Source organism: Taurulus bubalis, assembly GCF_910589615.1.
Source record: "Taurulus bubalis genome assembly, chromosome: 9".
Lineage (NCBI taxonomy): Eukaryota > Metazoa > Chordata > Actinopteri > Perciformes > Cottidae > Taurulus > Taurulus bubalis.
The window spans coordinates 11,812,704-11,827,580 of record NC_136597.1 but is presented as its reverse complement, the minus strand read 5'-3'; positions in this window follow the sequence as shown (position 1 = coordinate 11,827,580).

The following is a 14,877-nucleotide window of genomic DNA, read 5'->3' as shown; positions in this document are numbered from 1 at the left end:
GGATGGTGCGGTGACAGCTCCGATGTTCTGATGATCATTGTGCAGTGGTGTTTATCACTATTTAATGTTATGGTAATTGCTCCCCTTGTGGCGATTGGTGCTGATTGCCGCTGGGGCACTTCCACCTCACTCTGGTTAACATTGTTGCGGCACGATGATTATCATCTGGTGAGTGGTGACGTGCAATACCCAACGTGTTCTTACCAACCCGTCAATACAGAAGCTTGATCAGTGGCCCTACACTTCAAACTGAGACACTCTAGGTACCCCACAAGCGTAGGTTTTGCACCTCAATTTTACACATGTCAATTTCACCTTGTTATGCATACAGTCTTTTCAAAATAGACTTCCACAGGAAACAATTCTTTATAAAAAAGATTGTGGTCCATCTTGAAATACATTTGTTATGTAGTTAAGTCCCTACATGACGTAAGTCCCCCCATAACTACACTTAGTGTGTCACCATTTGCTGGTTAGGACCAATCTGAGGCATTTGACGTGTTGGGAGTGAGAACACGCTGTAATACCACAGTTCAGTATCTTCATTCAGTTTCATTGTTTTCATTATGCAACATTCCTCTTAATTCTAAACTCTGTCTCCTAAATATTATGTTCACAATCTGTGCTACTGTTTTAACAACGGAAAACTCTTCAGCTTTCCGGATCTCTGTGGACCGTGGCCTGCACATTTAAAGTTTTGGTTCACACTCATCCAGTCACAGCAGGCAGCTGTTCCCAGTGAAAATGTTCTGAAATGCTAAATGTGTGAACCTGCCCAGCACCAAACAACAGCTAGACACAGTAGGCGACCAACTGGGGACCATAATGGAGCATGTAGCAGTTAAACAAATGTGTGTTTTTTTAATAAAAAGAGAAGGAATAAAAAGTCAGGGCTGACTTAAAGCACAAGACGAGACTTATTGACTTGTTCAATAAGTCTAACTGTACAGTAAGAGTTTAAGTAGCCTAAAGCTAATTTATGGGACACAGAAGAGAAATCCTGATCTCATCCTGTGCGTAAACCCACAGACAGCCCTCATCCATTACTCCTGCTTTGAATTTCTGGATGGATCGAAAATCATGCAATCTATGTAGAATATTTTTCCTCAAAAACACATTTGGCAACACAAATCACTAGCATATGAAGGCATTTTGTGATAAAATAGGGTTGTTAAATACCCAGTGCCCCTTTCATTCTCAATGTTCCTTTGCTTAACATCACTCATCTTTCATCTCACTCCTATTGTTCTTGGATCCCCTGCTCCCCTAAATGTGTTTTGTCCTCTGTTGTCCTCTCTCTGTGTGTAGGTGAGCAGCAAGGTTTGGTTGCCTGGCTGTGGCAGGATGCCGGGGGTGCGGTCTGCCTCACCCTGGCACGGGGCCAGATGCTGGTGGAAACCCAGGAGTCTCTCTGCGGCTCCTCTGTGTTCTTCTTGGTCCGCTTCATTTAATGTAGCTGTCTTCAGGAACGTGTCAAAGTTCATGGGTTGTGACTGTTATACGTTGAACGGACAACCTGAAGCCATGTTTTAAGCTGCCCTCACCCTGTCTTTCCCCAACGAGGACATGTGGTGAGTAGACACATGATGGCGGCCCTGCAACTTGACATGCTCTCGAAGGAGATGGAGGGATCAGGAGACAGAGGAGCAGAGCGGTCACAGCACAGAGGGAGCAAGATGTGACAACAGCGGGACAGCTCGGCGACTGGATCTCGCCTGTGGATCAGGTTAAGGTCAGTAGCTTGTTGATCTCCCGCTGCTCCCCGGAAGCTTGACGGATTGTAGCATTGAGTATAAAAACCTACAGAACAGCTTTCAATCAAGCTGAATCCCCTCGTTGAATAACCCCTCCTCTCCTTCACCTGTCTCAGTGCTTTCCTCCTTTATCTCTGTCTGTCTCCTCCAGTTTATCTCCTCAGTCCTCCCTATTGCAGCCAGTCTCGATTTTCTTTAAGCAAATGGCCGGACTGTTTCGGCGCATGGGGAGTTTACTTGAGATGTGTACACTGAAGCATGAACAGGACCACAGGCAATGCCAGCTATTGATTTCCCCATGATTCTGATTAGAGGGCTCCCTGTTGCAATCAATACAACACATCAGTGAACTTCACAGTGAAACTGATGGTCCCAGATAGGATCCCACATTTGGTTGTCAATGAATCACACTTTTTTATTTTTTAAGATTATACGATAGTTGAGTGTCCCTGAGCATAAAACAGTGTTCAGCACGAGAGGCTCTCGACTGTCCAAACACATCGGACACTGTACGTTACAACCATAGTCAATAACACCACTTGATCATCATGATTAAATTTTATGGGCTGCTAGACACTGCACACAGTACGATAAGAGTACGATGAAAGATGCTCCTCTCATACAGCTCTCTCTTACTGAGTGTCTTATTATCTTATTGTAATGAATGATGGCACTGCTGGTTTGACAGGTAGCAGCTGTGGGAATAAATGCTACAGCGCTGGAGGTGAGGCTGGAGGTCCTGATTCTGCACCGGGAATTATTTACCCGGTTTAATAAAGCTGCCATTTATTATGCAAATCATTTCAACATAATTCATTAGATGCATTTGCAGGATGTCATAACAAGCAGGTTTTACATCAGGACAGGAATATGTCTTTCTTTCTTGAGAAGTGTCCCTCACTGCGTACCAACTGCATAATATGTGTATTTTGTCTGAGCTAGCAATGGTCGGATGTATACTAGGAAGAATCTCTGAGCTCGAGATGTGAGGGTATTGGATGCATAATTATTTTTTTCAGGATCACAGCAATGATCCACCCTTCTCTGCCTCTGATTGACTGACTCTGATATTCTCCCCCTAACTCGAAACAATCTCACTCCTCATACCTAAACCTAACTAATCCCACCAACAAAAGCAACGAGTGAGTAAAAGCTAATCAGAGGCAGAGTAGAAATAAAAAAAGGGCTTACTGGACATACTCGACCGCCCCCAAATGCATTGCTGCGCTTCAGACGTTCCAATTTTGGATCTGGTTGGATAAAAAAATTCCGAATGATGGAGAGTGACATTTAGGAACAGTAAATAAGGGAATTTACATAGATGAACTCTATAAAACATATTTGACACGAAAATATCTAATCATTTTAATTTGCCAAAACACTGGAAAATAATAATTGAAGTAGAAAAGGTATTGCTGCGGTAATGTTGTGATGAACAATTTTCACTCAACGGTAGCTTGAATCGGTAATGCCCTGTTAGAGATAGCCAAGCTTGAGTTTACTTCAGTGTAGTTTGTTAGTACTGATATACTTTATAGGTTCTTTAGTCAGCAGTATACAGTACATACTTAGTATGTTGTACACAGCATGTTTGACTGCGATTTTGTCAAAGACAGAGTTGTACTTCAAACAGTCATTAAAGGGAGTTTTTTTAACTCACCTATGAGTATTTTGCACTTTCCACTTAATAATATTTCCTATGTCTGGTCAAAATTTAGATTGGCATATTAAGGGAAGTATTCTTTGAGAAAAGCATAATGACATTCTTGTTGTTTGAAAATAAGGTGGTTTAATTGTAAAGTATTTATCTTCATTAATATCCATTTATACTAATTTTTTTGGGATTACGCTGGAATTGGAGCGGTAGATTTTTTTCATGCTGTATTGATATGAGGCTTTGAGACAACCACAATGCTATTTCACGGAGAATGGTTCTTTTAATCGAGGCTTTGACAATAAATTACATTCATTGACTTTTAACAGTTTGTACAATAAAAAAACTCAAAAAGTCAAATATTTCTTAATGCATGAAAGTATACACAACAGCAGTGCACTATTGACAGATATTTGTATCAACCTTTTACTTTAGTAGGATATAGATAATATTAAATGCATATTATGTGTGTGATTAAAGAAATCATTTCCTTTTGAATAGTCTGTATTACCATTTTCATGCATAATCAACATGCAAATTGTGTAGGTGTCCTGCTGTTAGTGTTAAAGCTCTACCTACTTTTATATTCAGTACACCTTCCATAACAAAGCTCTAACCTTGATAAACGACTTAAAAGCCTGGCGATATTCATTGATGGGGTATTTAACTCATACGTGTAGTGCCTAACGTAGCCCTGCTCAATCAACGCTGTTGACTATTTGACACAGCGGAGTGGCAGGTAAGGACTGTGGAGTGGTGGGGGTCGTCTCAGTAATCTCTGCCAAATGGTAGAGAAGTGATTTGGCTGTTGATTCTCGGTGCCACTCAGAGATGCTGACAAAATGGAATGGCTTACTGTGAACTCCCACCTTGATTAGCATGTGTAATTATAAATGTGCTGCCGTAAGCGTAAAATCACAGCGAAAGGAGGTGTTCTGGAAAGTGTCTGTGTCTCTTTGACACTGAGTGGCCTGTAATTGCCTCTTCCACACGATCAATGACAGCTCAGCATTTGGCATCTGGATGAATCAGCCTGTCGGGATTATTTGGGGAGATTTGCGCCAAGATTTATATTTAATGTTGGATTTCAATAACCTAGAGCAAACCTCAGCATGCAGTCTATAGATATTTTAAAAGCCATAATATTAACAATGTTTTGATATTGAAACTACAACAATTTGTATGCATTCAAATTAAGATTCTGTGTGGATGAACATGGGTGACGTGTAGAGAATTAAATTGAGTTTCCAGAACAATGAGGATATATTTAGTGTGACATGGTGGACGACAACCAGCGCTGGGCGAGATACGCCCCATGATACCCCGGCACATAAATGTAGACTAGCATGTCAGAGTTAGACACTTTTCCCTCCTCCCTGACACTGTTAATTCCCTCTAATTCCTCCTTTCGTGTCAATTTCCCTCCTTCCCATCTGCAGTTGTGGATGAGGAGGTGTGTAACTGTAGACTAGAACATATCAAGCTGATAGTCTGGCTCATGGAAATCTTAAATAATTAAAATTACACTAAAGTCTTGAAAGGGCTTACATAGCGTGCATAGAAAAAAAGATTTGGGAAGGAGTGTGAGTCGTTTGGGAAGATGAATGATGATTGGCTTTTTTACCTTTATTTATTCATGGGGAGTACACTGAATGCCCTGATTACACAGTTAGTCATTTGCATTACTGTCTGTGTCACGAAGCAGCTCCACCCAGGGCAGTTGGGGTCAAGGTCCTCGCCCAGTGAGGGTCAGTTTCCCAAGCTATTTTATCCTGCGGGTCCAGAGGATTGAATCGATTACCATCTGGTTACAATCTCGCATCTCTAACCTTTAAGATACCACCCCACTCATTTACTGATGAGAGATGAGTGGGGAGCTCCAGGTGCCGTTAACAAGAAGGTAAGCCGAACATTGTTCATGTTCACACACCACCCACATTGCAATTGCAACGATAAAAAGCCGGTTAAAAACCAGCCAAGCTACCCTTAAAGTTCAGATGAGACATACAAATGCTAAAAAATGTTTTAAGTACAACACAACGTATTGATACACATGCGCATTAGTTATCATCTTGTCTGTGACTTTGCTCGTATCTGCTTCCATCTGTGGTGGCTCATGGAAGCCATTTTTTTAAAAAGACAGGTCATCAAGAGGAGTGACAAGGGAGACTAACAATACACATCATACTTCAAGGTGAAAAGGCACATATACTCTGAGCTTATCGTGACACAATACACCCATGAATCCATTGATCCATCAATCCAAGCACAGCAGCCCAAATGTCCCTTTCCCATCAAATGTCTTCCAGCGCTTTCTGGGGATCTCCAGGTCTCCTAGCAGGGAGATGTACTGCTGTGTTTTCTGGATGCCTCTTGAAATCAACCCTATTTCAGCTGCTTGTATCTTGAGCACAGCTGGGGCAGTGTTGATGAGAGAACTGCTTTGTGGTTCTTATCTCTCTGCGAACCTTTGTTGGACCTAACTGCAGCTGCTTCATCCCTTAGAACAACACAGCAACATCAATTGTTTTGGAAAGAAAATAGTTTTCTCAGTATCTTCTTCAAGAGCAAATTAACACTACAAATAGGAACATATTTAAAATATGAAAGTTGAACACATGTTTGTTGCTGATTACAATTACTGTCAAACGTAGATGCATCACACTGATGTTTGCACTCTGCTGGATTTTCTACAGTGCACTTGCTAATCAGCTTATTTATTGACTTCATTAGTCAAACTGGTTATGTTTAATATGTCATACTGATTATGGCGAGACGTCATGCAGCTCAAGTGCCTCTTAAAATGGGCTACCACAACCACCGACTGTTCATAAAAAGGAATTGTTCTGGCCCAAAATGACAATCATTTTTAAACGATATCATGTTTTCTTTCAGCTTTTCAATGGATGTTTGCTACTCCGGTCATGTAATGTTTTAGTGTTTAGCTCGTAAGCTATGGTGACATCTTTCAGCAGCAGCTTTTAACTTGGGGGTGGGATAATCTACTCCTAATTATTGGCATTAACTAGTCAAAAAAGAAAGAGGGTCTGGCTGTTAAATTATCAACATCATGTCTGTGATTTCCAAACCAAGGAGGTGGAAGGTTTAGAAGGTAAGCAAGAGGCGGAGGATATCAATTATACTAGTGTTTGCTTCTTCAAATTGATTGAAATTAGTAGATAATCATATATATTTTGCCAGTCTTTGCCAGTGCTGCTCCCCTTTCAGCCTGCTCTTTCTTTTTTTTTGTTTATTGTGCTGCTTTTACTCTCTTTGCTCTCTTGTGTCTGTTATCAGCCTTTGGATTCCATTGAGCACAGTGACATAGAGGTGATTACAGCCAGCACAGGGTTTTTTTATATACAGATTAGACTTCCTCTGTGATTCCTCTCATATGCTCACCGTCCCACCATCCGTCAAGTTATTGTCTGGGGCCCTTTTCCTCGAGCTGTTGATATGGCCTGCTGTATGCTCCTGTAATGCTATCTGGATTATGTGCACTTTGCCATGGTGAATATCAGTATTTGACACAACTAATAAGGCCTTTCATTTTGATGGAATTCTCCTTGCGAGCAGCCGTACTGGCTGAATCCTGTGTTTTCTCTGAGTGAGACGAAGCTGTTTGCTCGGGCTGTGGGTGGAGTGGACAGACAGATTGCGTCAAACAGGAGTGTTGTGTTTGGCAGGCTCTGCTCGCACTCTCTGCCACTTTCCATTTCTGAAGGTTGTACTGCTTGCAATGTCCACTGGTTGAGAATTTGAAAGGGTAAAATAATTACATTGCAAAATTATCATTTACATGCATGATTTCCTGGTGATACAATTCAATTAGACTGACAAGAAACCCTTTCAGGAGCAACTGGGGCCTGAGTTAAATTGAAGAGTCAGTTCTCATTTCCACTAATTTGATTGTCACACTCCTAAATTGCGTTTGATAATCTCACAAAACAAAGGCAATGAGACAATCATTTGCAGTGTAATGCTGTACTTATTTTAATCTTAATAAATACAACAGATGTGCAATGCAGGTAAGAGAAGCTGTCATTCCAAATCAAGCTGAGCCAGTGAAGCATCCAACACAAGGATGGGAAAAGCTGGAAAAGGACTTAGCCTAATGGTTTTGTCATTCCACATCACACCATGTGCCTGTCTGAATGCAATTAAGTGTGCTCTGGCAGCGGCATTCATTACTTTGTCAATGTACCAGGAGTGACTTGAGGTGAAAGCATTTACATTTCTGTGCACACATAATGCACCCACAATGTGTCCTGTCAGGTAACAAAGGAAGAACACAGGATGCCTTGTCCTTTGTTTGTCATTCTATTATTTTTTAGTTGGTGGTGTCCAACCAGGAAGATGAGGATGACGATGCACCGCTTCACCTGCTTCTGCCACCTGACGCAGTTGTAAGTGACCCTCACTGCCTGAGGCCCGACGACCGAAACAAAAGGTTAAAGCACACCTGCTCGCAATTACATAAAAGCTCATGATGAAATGATGAGATAATCATAGTGATGATAAAGTAGTTGCCTGTTTTTATTGCTTTTTGATGTGTATAGGATGTTGGTAAAGTGTTCTGGCAAAATTCTGGCATTTTGCTATGGATATACCCTCAAATCCTGTCAACTCAAAATGAAAAACTGTGTCAACTTTTGCGAATAACAATTTGAAAAGATGTCACGACCTGTCACGCCAGCATTTCTAACGGCTAAATGATAACGATTAGCAAACCGGTGCAACAGTGCACACTTTTGAGGTAATGGGGAGCTATTATAGCTTCTCAGCCATGTTGCACCATTTATTTTTCTTTTGTTCACCCCTGTTGCTCTACAAAAGAGGATGGGGTTTGCAGACAATTACAATACAGGAGTTGATTGGGTACAAATACGTCTTTTGAATAAACAGTGGGCCAGCTTTTTCCATCTTCCATAAAACCTTTATTGAATGAAATGATGTACAATCTTAACATACAAATGCAGAGAGGCAGTTAATGGATGGTATAGATTTTTTTTTATTGAGAACTGAGTTAGGTTCAGTATTGTCATAACACCGCAGTCTTTTACAAGGCAGCTGCTGTATCTGCTGGAAGTAAAAATAAAAAGTATGTTATTTGAAACACATTCTCTGTGCCATAGATCGAAACCTGTGCCTTCCCACAGTTTTGGTTCACATTCATTTGCCCATTCGTAGTCGATTCGTGTCTATATATGTATATGTATGTATATATATATATATGTATGTATATATATATATACATATATACATATATATGTATATATATATATATATATATATATATACATATATATATACACATATATATACACATTCGTAGTATTCGTAGTATGTATATATATGTATGTATATATATACATATATATATATATATATATATATATATATGTATATATATATATATATATATATATATATATATATATATATATATATATATATATATATATATATATATATATATATATGTGTGTGTATATATATATATACATATACACACATGCTTCAGAATCAAATGCTTTATGGTCACATTTCTTCTTGTTGTTGGTTGGCTTTGTTCCATGCTTATAACTCCTATTATATTAAGATTTTCTAATAGGTTAATGGAGTAAATAATTGGGAAATACACTACCATAAGAACCAGAGCCATTCAGAAAGTGGGCGCTCACTGTTGAAATTTTGGTCCAGCCCATATGAATGAAGTAATTCTTTTCCTTACCTTTTTAACCCTTTTATTCGCTTTGTGCATATCTGAAGCTTCTGTGTGCTGACACCACGGTTTCTCTCCAGACGGTCACCAGATGCTCATTGTGTGCGGTCATTGGTGCGTTTTATTGCATTTGGTGTAAAAGATGTTTTCCACTGGTGCGCTGACACCAAGATTTCTCTGTGTTTTTTCTCCATCCTGGTGTGCCGTAACCAGATGCTCTTTGTGTTTTTGTTTTTTTTGTTGGTGCACTTTGGAGTGTTTTGTAGAAGTGATTAAGCTGTTTTCCACTGGTGCACTGACACCTATCTCTCTCTCTCTCTCTCTCTCTCTCTCTCTCTCTCTCTCTCTCTCTCTCTCTCTCTCTCTCTCTCTCCTCCCTTTGGATGTGTGGTGTGTTGTATGTCTGCCAAACTAATGTGGACAATATGTTATCTACGCATGGGTAATGTAGATATCCCACATTGATAGGTCACTGCCTACCCGAGCAGAGATTTCACTGCCCTTTACTGGTGCAGTCACTGCGTCACCAAGCTTCTCAAACAACATATTGACAACAGTCTTCACAAAACACATTTTGTGAAGACTGGATACATTTAGCTGTGGAAAACAAGTATGACAAGAAAAAATAGCGGGTCAGAATCTCCAAATCAACGATGTTGATGCAATAGGAATTTAGGAAACAAGAAAAAAAAGAAAGTTCAGATTTTCCCTCAACAAGGAGGCTGGTTTAAGTTGCGATGTTCTGTGCAACGGTCTGGCGCTATCCACAAGGCACTGACTGGGAACATGCAGCCTAGTCCTCCTTGCGACACAAGGACACTTTCCGATTTGCAAAAATATTGTTTTTTTGTTTGTTTTGCCATCCAGACTTCCTAAAATCACTCTGGAAGTGAAATAGGCCTTTGGAAATAACCATTTCTTGCTAGATTTTATGGATCTATGTTAATATAATGGATTTTAGGTCAGTGAATCGAGGTGTGGATTGAATGTATTAGAAATCTGGACAAAACTCCCTTTTAATGAGACATAACTAAAGTGTGTGTGCACAAGCAAAAGGGAGGGAGCATTCGTGTGTGTTGTGTGTGTGCAGCACTCTAATCAATTTCATGTTGGTACAGTCTGCGTCTCTGTGCTTTTCTGTAGAAACAAATGGCTTACAAAGGCTGTAAACATGTGAGGTCATGTCAAATTGTATGTGTCAGCTAATTTAATTTAGATTAGATTTGTGTGTTTGCGACTAATGATATGACTGAGTGGCTATTATTTTATTTTTTTAGCATTTAGTTTTGCTCCCTTCACTAGCTATAGGTTGCAAATGCCCACTGTTGTGTGTCATCACATTTTATGTGTAACTAAGTCTGATGCTGTTTTTGTGTGGTTGAGCGGAGAAGAAGGGAAAATAGATGGAATGTTTGTGCTAGAAAGAGAAACTTAAGCCTGCGTGACTGGATTTGGCAAGAGTTCAAATGGCAGAAAATGGGAACATCTTTTCCTGCATGCCTGTTGCTTTACTTTACTTTAAAACATAAAGAAGAATGTGTTCACGCTTGCAATTGGTGGATGGCAGGGTAAAGCAATACCTTTTCAGGGTTATGTTAAACCCAGTGGCGGGCCGTGCATTTCCTATCTAGGCCTGCTGTCTGATATCGTATACATAAATACGCGCATGACGGGATGTTGTTCGCCGTGTTTGCAGGCACCCTGCACACACAGTCTCTGTGTTGCTGTCTCTGTGAGGAATCACAGTACAGAACCAGCTCGCTGGTCTTCACCATGTGTTTAACCGGCGGAGAGAGAGAAGAGAGAGATACATAGAGAAAGACAGAGCTGAGATCTGATTGGATAAAGAGCATTAAGGAGCGCGCTTGGGCAGCGTCAAGCTGGACAAGCGAGCTGGTCAGAGCAAACAGCAAGGCATGAGAAACAGACAGGAGAGCTGGTCAATGAGAAAGTAAGCTAATAGGGAAAACATATTATAATACATGTAGTGTATTTGTGAAAAAAAATTACATTATAAAATAGATATAACTTTTAATGATAAAAAATATATATATATATAAAATTTAATTATAAAATAGCTATAACTTTTTGATTCTGTTTAGGCCAGCAGAGACGGCCCGCCACTGGTTAAACCTTCAGAGCTGTGGTAAATCTCACTGCATTGACGCACATTTCTTTGGCAACAGTTTGTATGATTGAGTGTAGTATCCATGTATGACTCACATCTAAATTGTACAAAGGCACTTGCTGAAGGTCATTGTGTCTGACATGAATTCATACTGGCGATAATCTCTGTCTTTTATTTGATTAAACGCAGCACATTACATTGAGAAATATGCCACAAATTTTCTATTTAAGGTACTTAAGCTTAGTGTTATGCTGACATGCATTAGCGTGCTCCTGCTGTTGTGTGTAAGGATGCACACAGGCATACACACAACAACAGGACTTGGGCGTCCTGCAGCCCTAAAGCACACCGGCTCATTCTCCCTACAGGTGGTGCCACTGCCTGTGGTGGCAGAGAAGTAAGGGCCATGACCACAGCCTTTCAGTTGGTGTTACCACAACAGGAGAGATGAGGATTGAGATAAAAGGGCACCCCCGGCCCCTGTCTGCCCTCGCTGCTGTTTGCAGGTGCCCTGTTAGTGGGCCACCAACAGTAACACCCAGGTGATAAGGCTGAGAGAGCGAATCAAACAGACATAGAGCCTCCATCTGGCACAGCTGTTCATAGTTAAGCACACTCTGTTATTTTACTGTTCAGAACTACATTTGTTCAATATTGTAATGACGGCTTATTTGTCCCTGGATCACCTTCATATACAATTGACCCACAATTATACAAACAATAAGATTTTGAACAAATAACATGTGACAAAATAAAAAACAAACAGGTGCAGCACAATGTTTACTGTTTGTTAATCCTCTGCAATATTACAGGGTTTGGTTATAAGCATCAGGTCCTTGATGGTCTGAAATGGCTGCAATGTTTTTCTATAAAAGCAACATTTTCTACCACTGAGAAACACTGAGCCTTGGCTTGTCGCAATACTATATTTACCACCCTGATCCAGCAAGCAACACGGTCATTTAGCCAGTTAAGCTCGATGTACTGGCAAGCAGACAGCAGCTGGAGAGATTGTACAGGCAACATTTGGCATTCACACAACATTGACAACAACATATCTTTTAGCTAAGCCAGATGGGTAATTGATGAGTATCATGTTAATAGGAAAGAAAGGCACACTTTTGATGACATACAGAAAGTAAATATGTAACATCAAGGACAGAAGAAGCATCTGTAAATTACCTGGCTGGTTTTATTTCAGGTCTGGACTCAGGACAGAGTAATTTGTCCATTTCATGGGCAGATGGAAACCAGAGTGACAGATGATTCGCTTTACTTAATCTTGTCTTTGCTGTTATATGTTCCTAATCCTATCCCAGACCTGTGTTGTTGTTGATGTATATAACATACAAGCAAGTGCTGTACAGTGCCTCGATGCAACTGTTTTGACGACAGAGAGTATTTAGCTTATTTGCTTAAGAAATAGCAATACCACAATCAAAAATGGTACATTACAGGTAAAAGTTTTGCACTCAGAATCTCGCTTGTGCAAAAGAACACAGGTATTGCTATAGTGCCTCAAATATCAGAACTCAATTTGCAGCAGACTGCAGACTTAGGCTCGATTCACACCAAAACAGATGTTTTGGTGTGAACAGGCGAAAACTCCAATTAATTTGAATGTGAGTGGTGCATTTAGGCTTCAGCTGTGTGGAGCGCAGGGGAACAAAATAAAAAACAGCATACTGTATAATACAATACTTGTATAATACAATTTATAATACAACAAAGAACCTAATGTACACTGTTGAGTATTTTGTACTAACCACCGCTACAGATAGACATCATTATTCAGATGGGTTCATAACTGATCTGCTGCCTTCTATAGAGAAGTTAATCAGGTTTAATGTGTACATTAAAATGATCAATATCTACTGAGTGTAGAGTACATAGAAAACACAAGGGTTTTTCTTCTTCTTTGGACCATGTTTACAGCCTACATTAGCTAACACACTTTTAATATACTGCAGTCCCACTTAATCCCTCTTATCTCCCCCCCAGTAAACCAGCAATATTTAATAATGATAATTTTAATAGTTCCATAAGATTATGTGTCTGATGTAAAACAATGACAGAGATCACAAGAATGTTCCTGTGGGAATTGCCTCTGCAAGAGAGAGAAATGAAAGAAGAGATTTGGTTTGTGCAGAGAGAGACGGACGATTGTAAGATACAAACAGTACTGTGGAGCGCGCAGTCAAAGCACGCCATTTGTTATACTCTCGCTGAGAAAGTTTTCTCCTGGCCTATTTAAGATAGGGATAAAAAATTGGTGCCATTAATATTTTATTATTTTACCCTTGCCCAATATGTCTCCATGAACTGCTTGCACCCAGGGTATAATCAGTGGAGGTGGTGGGGATTTGTTTCCCTCTGGCAGGAAGGTATATTTCTTCTCCTGTGGGTGTCACTATTCCCACATCTGAGGAACTGAGCCTCATCCAATCGTCCCACTGCACTAATGAATTATGGTGGCGGCTGCACACAGACCACCACATTTCTGCAACGCTGAACACATGCACACACATTCAGACCCATGGCCTGGACACACACAGGCTGCCTATACATGTGTGAGCATGCACACTCCCAGAAGTGAGGTCTGAGGCAGAAATCAGGAAGCTCTGCTCTGGTAAGAATGTGTTAAGGTGGAACTTCGGCCTTGCTTGCACTTCTTAGACAAACAGAGGAAGACAACCAAGTGATTGGTCTAAAATAGCTCCAATAGTAAGTACATTTCATTGCTGTTAATATAGAGGAGAAGTTGTGCTGATTTAAGTGATTTAAGCTTTGCATTATTGTCATAAAGGACTTTTCTGGCCTGTCATACTCAAAGCATAGACACATTAACTGTGGTGGCTGTGATTCATGGATATGTCCTACGCTTGTTGATATGTATGTGAACATAGAAGCTTTGTGTAATGTGATTTACTCTCCCCCAGCTCTCCCCTCAAAACACATTTACATCTTTTGGAGCATGCTGCACGGATTTATGTTGGAAATTAATGACGCGGTTATAAAACTGTAAGATACTAAGGCATCATGTCATATAATATACAAGGACTGAGTATCGCCCCTGATTACCAGAAATGATTCAGTTTCAATTCACAAGGTCCCAATTCAATTAGATTTTCACTTCAATATCGATTCAGTCCCAATACCAATATTGTTTGGATATAAAAGAGATTCTTAGAGAAAAAATGCTGTAAATTGTATTAGAAACTAGGCCTTCTTTGAGGCATCGCGATTATCTCTTGAAAGATTATGACTCGATGTTGAAAACTCCATAATCTTACATATTCCACCTAAAGCGGGAAGGACAAAGCAAATCACAAAGTAGATGACAACTTTTTTTTCTTTTTTTTTCTTGTTGTTTCTCTTTTATTTGCAGTGCTTGGAAATGTAAAACGCGCAGTCCTACTGTGTGAAAATATCCAAGGCCAAGTTTGAGTGCAACAGCAGCGTAATGTGTGGCAGCAGCGAATGTTTGAGCTACAGGCAGACTGGATGATGAGCCCGTAGCAGATCAGCTGTTGTAAGCTTTTTTTCGAAGCAGAGAAGAAATTAGCCGTGAAGTCGCCCTGTGTTATTTAATGTACATTGTCCGTTTGCTCCTCCC